The 11,365-nt window shown below is 41.6% G+C and overlaps 1 pseudogene; it reads left to right on the top strand.

The window, feature by feature from the left end:
• The first annotated feature begins 4,277 nt into the window (after positions 1-4,277).
• The window catches only part of LOC104991064, a 13,751-nt pseudogene continuing 6,663 nt past the window's right edge, over positions 4,278-11,365 (top strand).

Here is an 11,365-nt window from a genome sequence, read left to right as displayed (position 1 = left end):
AGGAACATACCACAGCCATCAGTTGTTGATTAACTGTGATAACTTACCCTGCCTAATGACGTGGAAGTCTTTCATGCTTCCACTGCCTAATGGAGCTCATTAGATGTACACTTATTAAATATTCAGATAATTGTGGTAGTCATAATAGTGGTAATGATAGCCACATGATGACATGATGAAGAAGAAAGCATCCTTGAACTGGAAAGTTTTCATTTTGCCAAAGAACGTCAAAAGAGCTTAGAGGACTTCCGTGAGCCATGTGCAGAACACACAAAGGTTATTTAGTTGTTTCTTTGCTTTATAATTTTTTAAAAAAACTAAGAGTAATCATCTTGAGGATTTCCTGGGATGACCTGGCTACGCAAAAATGCTGCCAGTTCGCAGACAGCATAGATAACTTTCTCTTGATTTGGGTTTGTATTTTGAACAAACCTGAAACTAGCAATATAAAACTCTGTCTCAGCATTGTAATTTACGTTCTGCTTCAGTTCTTTATTTATGATAGTTAGATTTTAGGTCAAATACCCTTGTGGAGCCAAAAACCTTACAATAAAGAGAGACTTCAACCTCAACTAAATCAGACCTTTTTTCCTAAACAAGTCTGTTGCTGAACATTTTTTCTTACTAATGTTTTTCAACTCTTATGTTTGTCAGAGTCTCCAAGTTTGGGGCAGGATGAGATGTGAAAATGTCAGAAAATTCAAGAAAACTTCTATTTTGTAAGACTCAAAAGGATTTGATAAGAATATGAATTGTCAGTTTTGCTCATCACTCAGTTCTAAAAATCTATACTCAAAACCTTTCATGTCTGTCTTATCCCTCACTAGCATCAAACATAATAAAATCAAAATAAACTTCTGACAAAAATGAGGTTTCAAAATTTTACCATGGGTTTCTTTTCTGTTTGATTTCTTTTTGATCAGCACCAGATACACTAGAAACAAACAAGTTCCTCCTGAATCCCATTTTGTCTCAGCAGTACTCCTAGCAGGGAAAAAATAAAAAGCAAAGACAAATATGGAAATGATGCTAAGATATTTCTCCTGTCATCTCTTTTAACAAGTTCATAAAAGCAATACCCGTGTTGGCTTTATGAATTTTCCAAATTGAAAATAAGATAGATAATACCATAAGGCTCAGCTTTTGAATTTGTGGTGATCTTGCTCTTGCATTTAGAAATTTTATATCCCTGACAGTTCAGTAGCACTATTTTCTCCTTTCTCTTAAGTCTAATGTAAGTCTAATGGGCTCACTTAAGCTTGTAATGGACAGCTTAGGAGTTTTTACTCTGGGGTTTCAATCCTGGGAGGTGACAATAGCTTGTTTGCATTTGCCTTATAAATTGGCTGCTTCATGGTAGTGAAAAGCAATCTTTTGCTGTCTATACAATTATTATGACGCTTCTTCAACACGATGTGCTCACTGACACTGGTTTACCTTTTGCAGCCCTAGGCTTGCAACCTGGTGGTATTTGAATGTATTTGCTCCAAAGAAGCTGCTGGTCTTATGACAGCTTTGCAATGTGGAATGAGCTGAAAGCAGGTTCAACTGACCCAGTTACAACAACATCCCTGAATCTGGAGATTCTTCTGGCTTCTGATGGTTGCTTTTCTTATATTGTGGAAAAGTCCACAACATGGCTAGAAAAAGAGAAAAACATCTTTGACTAAGTCTGCACTAGAGGAACTTGCCAGAGATCTTTTACTATTTTCTTCTTTTGTCCTGAGCAAGAGAGTCAGGGATAACAAACCATCAGGAATGTATTTGTGACAGTTGACTATTAACAGTTGACTATTCCAGCTAATGTTGATGGAAGAGCAACAATGGTACTTCTAAACTTTCTATTTTGTAGTGGATTGTAGGTGGCAGTCTGATCAAAAGAGATAGCAGAGGAATTGTGTGATCCTATTTGGCTCAGACGATAAAGCGTTTGTCTGCAATGCAGGAGACCTGGGTTCGATCCCTGGGTTGGGAAGATCCCCTGGAGAAGGAAATGGCAGCCCACCCCATTATTCTTGCCTGGAAAATCCCATGGATGGCGGAGCCTGTGTAGGCTGCTGTCCACGGGGTCGCAAAGAGTCGGACACAACTGAGCAAAGGGAAAAAGAAGAAGATTGTTTTAGTAGTAAGACTGTATGTCTATGAGGGGATAACACCAGTTGGCCTAAAGGAGATTATAGACAGTTGTGAAAGTCTTCCACTCTTACCCTTTGTCACTTCTAAAATGCACTGCTAGTTTGGTGACCATTTTGAAAGGTTACTCTTTGATTGTTTTTATATTTCACAATATGTAATAATTAGAGGAAAATAAATATAGGTTCTAGAAGGACTGTTCATTTGAAAGAGTAATAACCTAAGCAAGTGTGGATCAAAGTAACCTACCTGATGAAAACAAACCAAAGTATTTATTTGTACTAGTGGCTTTTGCTCCAGTTCCCTCCATGAGATCTGAATTAGTTCTATTAAATCTAATTCCCAAAGAAGCTTTCATTTTCTGGGTCCATCTGCCAAAATGGATTGCCATTGGTGATGGACCCAGAAAATAGTAAGCGTGTTGAGCAAATGTGCTACAGATATGTCATCTGCTGCTGATAGAGGAGTAGACATATTGCATAAGATTTCTTTGAAAGGAAGAGCAAACTAAAAACTAGCTATTGAATTTCTAGCTACATGAATTTCTTATCAGTGTTGAGGTGCCATGAGGGTGAACATGAACATTCTTCCTTACAAAGCCACCCAACAGATAGAAGAGGGAAAAACAATTCCAGCATTCAGAAAAAGAAGTCAACAGCTGACTCTTGTGCTTTCCCTATGTTTTCTCCAGAGCTCTATGGGGAATATTCTGTGCTGGTAATTGTTCCTAATCAACTGAATGAAAGAGAAAGCAAAAATAAGAACAACTCCTTGCTGTATATTTACTATAAGCTCAGTTCTCCTCCAAGATAGAGGACACCAAGACGAATCTTAGAAATGATCTTTTTAGACATTTCCTCCCACCTATTACCCAGTTTTCCCACTTGTTCTTTTTTGAAAGTGCTTTTAAAAATACTTTCCCTGCAAATGTATGCAGCTTAATAATCTGATAATAATAGTATAATCAGCATAATCTTTAATACTCACTCTAGTTCAACCTTTGCCAAGTTCTAACCGTGCTATAAAATAGATATTGAATGAGTAGAACAGTCCATCTCAGTCACATCACTTAGAAACAGAACCACCACCATGAGTGTGTGATAACACTTTGAAAGCTGGTGCTTTGATCAAGGTCAGAGTTGGGTTTAAAGGCATGACACAGGAACAGACAATGGTAACTTTAGACATGGGGAGAGAGGAGATGGAGTGGCTAAACTTCATTCGTGGTAGATCACTAGGAGAAGACCCCCAAACCCCTGTCCCTGAGATCTGTAAAGACATGGAGTTCAGAAGCACTTCCGCAAGGACGTGTTTATTACAATCATGTACTTAGCCCACTACTTAGACCACTCCAGATGTGTTCTTAAGCTGCCCCTCTTTGTCACTAACTTGAGTCATACTTTATTCCTTACAATCTAAGAATCCTCATGAGAGGCACTCAAAATACTTTCACATCTGTGAATCACTCAGACTTTGAACCAACCCTCTTCTTTCAAAGAATGATTGGAGTAGGTGGAAAAACAAGAAAAGAAGAAAGTTAGGGAAGGTTCTGCTATTCTTCTGGGATAGATATGCCCAAATCCATAATTGTAGGCTTTCATCTGCTTATCAGTCGTGTGTCTTAATGAGCATCAATTTTCTGTGTGTCTGAAGTAAATTGTATAAACTAGGAAGTTTTGAAAAAAACAGGAACCATAATGAACCTAGGATTAAAACTGAAAGTGATTTGTGCTTCTGATTCTTTAATGTCTGTAAGAATATTTGAGGTGAGTGCTCATAATGTAAGTTCTGATTTCTTAGGTGTAAGATGGGCCTAAGACTTTGCATTCTTACAGTCTTCCACGTGATGCCATTCTGATTGATCATCTGTCAATCACATTTTGAGTAACAAGGATGTAAAAATGAAGGTGCAGCTGCACAACCAGTCTCATTTATGCTTTGTAGGCTCGTGAATAAAAATGACCATTAAAACCAGATCAGGTCACCCATTTCTGATATGTGTGGTTTTGAGCAACTCATTTAACCCATTTAGCTTCTTCATTTGTAAAATGATGATGATATTTCTCTTGCTCTTCTCCATAAAAATACAAAATAGTAGATGATGCTGGTGCTGCAAGAGGGCTCGAGGCCCTGGGAGCCCTGGAATGGGAGGCCACAGTAGCCTCTGTGGAGGCTTCTGTAGTGGCATCTGGGACCTAGGTTTCAGCTCGAGAGCTTATGGAGGCAAGGACAAGGAATGGCTCCCTGTCACCAAGCTGGGCTGCCTGGTTAAGGACATGAAATCACCTCTTTGGAGATCTGTCTCTTCTCTTTGCTCATCAAGGAATCACTGACTTTCCTGGGGGCATCCCTCAAGGACAGAGCTTTGAAGATTGTTGTTCAGTGGCTCACTTGTGTCCAACTCTTTATGACCCCATAGACTGCAGGGCTCCAGGCTTCCCTGTCCTTCACCATCTCCCGGAGTTTGCTCAAATCATGTCCATTGAGTCAGTGATGCCACCCAACATCGCATGCTCTGTTGTCCCCTTCTCCTCCTGCCCTCAGTCTTTCTCAGCGTTTGAAGATTATGGCTGTGCTGAAGCAGACCTGTGCTGGCTAGTTAACCAGGTTGAAGGCATTTGTCCCCACTAGGGATTATGACAGACATATTGCGTTGGGTGTCAAGTGTTCTCAGGAGGTAGCCAGGGCCATCTGTGGGACCATCATCCTGGCCAGCTCTCCACTGACCTTGTTGGATGAGGCTCCTATGGTAACAAGATCAGCAAACCCCATATCATCCCCTGCAAGGTGACTGCCCGCTGTGGCTGTGTGCTGGTGCCTCTCATCCCTGCCCCAGGGGTACTAGCATCATCTCAGCCCCTGTGCCCAATAAGCTACTGCTGATGGCCAGAATTGAAAACTGCTACCCTTCTGCTGAGGGCTGCACCACCACCCTGGGCAACTTCACCAAAGCCACTTTGATGCCATTTCCAAGATCTACTGGCAGTTCACCCCTGATCTCATTATAAAGTGTTCCCCAGGTCTCCATATCAGGAGTTCACTGACCACCTTATAAAGACCCACACCAGACTTTCCATGCAGATAGCCCAGGCTCTAGCTGGTAGCCACCACCTAGATTTATGAGAAAAATAAAGTGAATGAAGCCAGAAAAAAATTTATCTTGCAGGGTGATTCTGAGAATTAAATGATGTAACATATAAATTTGATATTAGCTTTTAAGCAAATGACATTTTTCTAATCAAAAAGCATTTTGAACAATATGCAGTTTCCAATAGTAAGTGTCAGAGGGGAAGAAATGCATGATTTCTGACCTAAAGAGTTTGTAAACCAATAAGAGTAAAAATCAAAATGTCTATAAATTGCTAAAATAGAATATACGTCAAATAATAAATGTCATAAGAGAGGAAAAGACAAAATGCTCTGGAGTTGATAGAAGGAAAGGTTGACTGAGGGATGAAAGAATGAGAAAGATGGAGAAATAAAGGAAGGCTTCAACAAGGAGTTTGCATTTGAACTAAACCTTAAAAGATAAGTAAAAGTTCAGCAGGCAGAGAAGATGAAGAGTGTCATTTAAAGCAGAAGTAACAGCTGTAGACACCATGATATTGTGAAAAACAGTGGCCTTTTAATGACATTTCCAGAATTCCAGTGTGTCTAGAACTAGGTCAAATTGGGAGAAGAGGAGGAAGATGAAGTTAGCGGCACCCAGAAGGGAAAAATCTCATATGCTGTGCTGAGTTCCTGGGACGGACAGCACCTCCCTCCTATTACAGATCTCATCACACATTATCATAATTATGTATTAGCTCAAACATGACTCTGTACCTCGACTGCAAATGTCTGACCCATAACAAGAACTCAGCGAATTGTTGTTGGCAGAATGAATGTCCAAGTGTTACAGAGAGTTTCTTGCAGTAGGATTAAAGGCCTTAAATAATATTGCACAGCTAGATCCCATAGTGCCTATTCTGCTTGTCCTGCAGTGACCCCAGCCTACAGATTTGCTCCAGCGTAAATATACTCCTTAGACACCCAGCATTTTTTATTTGGAATGATTGTTACATTATATAACAAAACAACCATCCCATTATACGACCCATTGCATGCATTCCATTTGGCCTCCCTGTGATGATTCAATCTCTGAGTGGCGCTTAAGATGGTAAAGGTTGAGAGACGCTATTATACTCTAAGCAGATTGAGATCATCAGATGAAAACTATGGTGTGTCAGCATGGCATCCACCATGGTTTGTAACGCAAAGTTCAGTAATATAGCTTCCAGCTACTAGTTGATTAGAACAGCTTTCTAGGCTAGGACGTCTTAAACAGGCAGAAGCATGGGGCTGCTTACTTCCTCACAGAAACAGAGTGGTAGTCTCCAGTGAATGATATGATTTCAATACAGAAATTTTGCTTACATCTCACTTCATTTCCATTCCATCTATTGATTTTTTTTTCAGGATTGTGCACATGTATTGGAATACCTTTATTAAATCCCCCAGGCATTCCAAGTAAACACAAATAGAATAAAATTAGGAACAACTGTAAGAGAACAATTGTAAGTAGACTTTGCCTTCATATTATATTAGGAATAGAAACCTTGAATTTATCAGATGGAATCATTTAAGGGCTGGCTCTAAGCAGAATGGGAAAGAAGGCAAAAGCTTATTTTCTGAGGAGAGATGAGAGTGCAGAGGTCAAGGGCATGGGCTGGAGGTAAGCTACTTGGATTCCAAACCTTACTTGAAGACTTCCTAGCTTTGTGATTTTGGTTACATTGTTCAATCTTTTATGCTTCAAGCTCATCCTCTATAAAGTAGAGATTATAATATTAGTTAATCCATAAAGCTATGGAAAGTTAATCCAGGAAATATTGCTTGGAATAAAGCTGACGCACAGTAAGAGCTTAATGACTATTAGCCATTCTTAGAGTCTCCAGGGTCTCTACCCCACTAATTCAGTAACTATCCCCTGCTTCCAGACTCCCTCACTCCATATTTCTGGTGCTCCCCTGTATCTTCCTTCTTCTCATTTCTAGCCAGAGTTTGAGTCATTTATGTTTGTGTGATTGTGTCCCCACAAAACATTGCCCCGACGGAATCCTTTTTATTTACCTCTTATTTCTTACTGTAGAAAGAAAAGTGCTGTTTTTAAAAAAACAATTAGGGAATTCACAATGTTTATAATCAAATGAGAGGCCTATTATCCCAGCCCATACCTAAAGCCTCTGAAGTCACAGCAATATACATTCATTCATGCAACAGATATTTATTGAAGTGTTCTATGTGTCAGAGACTCCTGGATGTTCAGAGAGGGCAAAGATAACAAGGCAGGGGAGATGCTCCGTATTAACTGGGGAGCGTGAGAACACCAGGAAGGGGAATTTAATCCAGTCTGCTGTAGGGGAGGACATGGCAGTAGGAAAGACTTCTCTTCATCTATCAATGCAGAATCCCTTGGATTATTTAATGATGAGCATCAGTTTGCCTCTAACTAGTTAGAGGACAAAGTCTTCTTTCTCTTCTCTCTAAAAATCCTGGAACTATATCCCTCCACACTTTTACAGTGCTCAAAGGACAGGGGGGAAAAAAATCTAATGTTTCCCTACCTCATGTACTGGGGACTTGGGTCACAGAAGGAAACCTTTGCTTCAGGTGTTACTTACACTGAAAACAGCATGAGTGCGTTCATGCATTCACTTCTCTTCCCTGTGCCTCCTGCAAAGTGCTTACTGAGCACACATAATCCATGTCAATAACGTTAGGTAAAATGGAGTGTATATTAATAAAAGACGTTGTGTCTCTGTTCATGTGGAAATTAAAGGTTGTTGAAAGATGAGATGTATCCTACAACAGAAATAGTTAAATAACAATGAAATGAAACATAATTAATTCTCAGTGAATTATTCTATCAGTGATTCTTGATGTTCTGGAACAGACATCGGTTAAGATAGCACATACTGAAAGTTTCATCTCAAGCGCCACTTCCTACCAACTGGAAGTAAATGGCTGGAAAACTGTGTAGCCAGGGATTATCTTACTTTGCCAGACTCAGAAGGAAGTAACTTTGGGACTAATGTTCATCATGCCATAGGAAGGGGAAGTGTGAGCACTTGCCACATCTTTGCCATGGTGTGCTGGCTATGTGGGCTTCCCAGGTGGTTTGGTGGCAAAGAATTACCTGCCAGTGCAGGAGATGCAAGAGACGTGGGTTCAATCCCTGGGTAAGGAAGATCCCCTGGAGTAGGAAATGGCAACCCATTCCAGTATTCTCGCCTAGAAAATTCCATGGACAGAGGAGCCTGGAGAGCTAACAGTCCATAGGGTCGCAAAGAATCATACAGGACTCAGCATGGCACAAGAACTGGCTACATAGTAAGTTACATAATAGCAGGATGGTTAAGAAAAGATTTTTGCAGTCTAAAAGACCTGAATTCTGCTCTTTGCTAACTCTGTTGTTCAGTCACCCAGTCATCTCCAACTCTTTGTGACCCCATGGACTACAGTGCACCAGGCTAACTCTGTGCTAATTCTGGGCCTTGGGCAACTTATTTAACTTGTCCGAGCCTCAATTTTTTTAAATGAAAAGTGGAGGTACTATTGTTTACCGACTCCCCAGATGGGTCCCCAGCAAAGGTCTCTCTGCCTGGCGCCGTTTGTGCCAATAGCAGACTGTATTTGGTTCAGAAGCAAAGGGAACACTTCATTCTTTAATCAAAGAATGGAGATTTGCAAAGTTGCACTGCAAATTCTTCCTTTGTGTAGATGGGAGAGCAATTGGATGGATCCGTCTTTAAGGCATGAGGGATAGTGGCCAAGTTACTAAGAATGGAGATTTGCAGAGTTGCACTGCAGAGTACCTGCTCTCCCTAAAAGACCATGGCCTGCGGGGCTGCTTTATTTGGTTTTTGTCCACAGGGAGCGAGTTGAGTTCTCACGGTTGTGTGTAGGTGCACACTGCTCATGCTTTCAGATCCCAGTGCCCAGCGCAGCGACTCCACCTCCATCCTGAATTAAGGTGTCAGGGGCACAGAGCTTCTGCTCATAGATCCCCAAACTGAGATTCTAGGCACAACCGTTTTTCAAGAGAACCACTGGTCTGAACAGTCAGGTGCAAGGCTGCTGCCCGCAGTAACCTATGAACAAGTGACACCGAGTGAAGCATAAAGGAAAAAGGTTAGACTTTATTATCCAGATTCTAATCTTATTCCCCAGAAGTTGTTAATGGGTTTTGCCAGTGACAAATCCCTCCTCTGTCTTTTGTCCTGCTCCTTATTCCTCCTCTCATCTTCAGTAATTACTTCCTGCTAATTTGAGGTGTCATCGTAACCCTGGGTGAATGAACAGAGCTTCTCCCCAGCTGCCTTTATGTCTGTTTGATTGTGACCAGGCCTCACCCCTGACCATTTGTATCCCTGGGTGACCACCTTTTGGAGACAAAGGATGTCAAGATATATTTAAGATATATGGTCCAGATATTAGCAAGAGAATTATGGTCACATGTCACATTTTTCCTAAAAATGATGGTGCCCAGATCTTTTGCCTGTAGGCACAAGTGTGCCCTGATGGTGAGGCTCAATGTCGTGGTTGAATATCCTGGGTCTCCCTTGTGTTGTTTTTTGAAAGATAAGAACTTCAGGTCAGAGAGGGGTTCATGTGAGTAGTCAAGGGGTTTATTGCCTCAAGTTGTCTCCCTCAAGTGTCTTCACTCAAGTGTGATGTGCCCAGAGTGATCCCTGCAGCTTCAGGACTGAGTGTGTGGTTAGAATCACCAAGGCAGGCCCATTCCATTTAGGAGTGAGCTGACCTTGAGGGCTGCTGGTTTTCCCGGTTTTCAGATTCACCTAGTCTCTGGCCAGAAGAGGTGGAAGGCCTGGTGGCTGGGTGCTGGCAGCACTCAATTAGCATTATGGTATGAGAGATTTCATGGTTTCTCCTACCTAGAAGGCATACTTGAGTGGTTTCATTTCAGCGGGGCTAAGGTGTCCTGTCTCAGATTGGGAAATGGGTCTACCATATACGAGTTCAAATGCACTTAACTTTAACTTACACCTTGGAGCTAACTGCTGCGAAAGTAGGGCAGTCAGACCAACTTAGTCCAGTTTTCTTTAGCTTGACTAAGGCTGGTTTCAAGGTCTGATTGGATCTCTCTACTTTCCCCATCAGTTGGGGTCTCCATGCTGAATGGTAGCTCCATTTTATGCTCAGGGCACTCGTTATCCCCTTTGTCACTTGAGACAAAACTTGGACCGGTATGACTTTGTAGAAATCCTGGGAGCCCAAACCTGGGGATTATTTCTTTAGGTAATGTCTTAGCCATTGCAGCCGCCATTTCAGTCCTAGCAAGGAATACTTCTGCCCACCTAGAAAACTAAGTCTCCTAGCACCAAGAGATACTTGAAAGTGCCCAATACTCTTGGCATGACAGTGAAAATCTGCCAGTCTTCTCTAGCATGTGTCCCTCTGGTTGCGTAAGTGTTACCTGGGAGTTTCTCTGCGAGGAGTGGGGGGTCTGGTGTTGGTGCTGTTCATAGTGCAGATGAGGCCTGTCTCAACTATCCAACTGACTACGCTTTCCATGCGAGAAGTTACCACGACCTAACTAACCAATTACCTAGGCTTCCCTCTTATAGTGAGTTCCTTGATGAGCCTCCCTGAAGGCTTGACAAGCTACAGTTTGAGGAAAAAAGTATCGCCCATGTTCGTTAACTAGCCACACATGGCCTCCTAGATGTCTGCTGAAGCTCCATCTTCACGCTTTGTCTAATTCTTCCTTTGTGTAGATGGGAGAGTGATTGGATGGATCCGTCTTTAAGGCATGAGGGATAGTTGCCAAGTTACTAGCTCTGGGGCCACCCTTCCGGCAGTTGCGTCTGCCTTGTTATTTCCCTGTGTTACCTCTGCATCCTCTTTTTGGTGACCCTTATGGTGAATCACTATTACTTTTTTGGAAGCTATACTGCTTTGAAGAGCTTTAATATGCTTAAGCCATGTTTTACTTGTTTATTCTCTGCAGTAAGCATACTTGTTTCCTTCTAAATAGTCTCATGTACGTGTAGGATGATATGTGTAAGCATACCAGGAATCTATGTAAATATTTAAGATTCTCCCTGGCCTGACTCCAGAGCACAGGTGAGGGCTCTCAACTCTACCTTTTGTGCAAAAGTTCCTGGGGTAGACTTCTTGCTTCTGTGACTTAACTCTGGAAGGTCACTACATATTGCTCCAATTTTTT

The sequence above is a fragment of the Bison bison genome, unplaced genomic scaffold (assembly GCF_000754665.1).
Source record: "Bison bison bison isolate TAMUID 2011002044 unplaced genomic scaffold, Bison_UMD1.0 scf7180017864181, whole genome shotgun sequence".
Taxonomy (NCBI): domain Eukaryota; kingdom Metazoa; phylum Chordata; class Mammalia; order Artiodactyla; family Bovidae; genus Bison; species Bison bison.
Note: the sequence above shows the minus strand (reverse complement) of the source record. Positions and strands in the feature narration are given on the sequence as shown.